This window comes from Penaeus monodon, chromosome 25, assembly GCF_015228065.2.
Source record: "Penaeus monodon isolate SGIC_2016 chromosome 25, NSTDA_Pmon_1, whole genome shotgun sequence".
Lineage (NCBI taxonomy): Eukaryota > Metazoa > Arthropoda > Malacostraca > Decapoda > Penaeidae > Penaeus > Penaeus monodon.
In genome coordinates, this window is record NC_051410.1 from 40,722,548 (window position 1) to 40,722,827 (window position 280).

Consider the following 280-nt stretch of genomic DNA (forward strand, 5'->3'; position numbering starts at 1 on the left):
CAAATAGGCATGTGTGTATAAGACTACATGACAGCCCATCCTATCGCGTCCTGAGCGAAAGTCGAGGGGAAGCGAAGGTTTTCTGACGCACCGAGCAGCCGACACCAAAAGAATTTTTTTTTTTTATTCTTTTTTCATTCTTATCTATTTATAGTTCAGTTGTTTTTATTTTCTTTTTCTTTTTTAATCATTTATTTTTTATTTCATTTATTATTATTTTTTTTTTTGAAGGGGGGGAGACTTAAGTGTGTGGGTTTCTAACTGCCAACTTACATCTCAC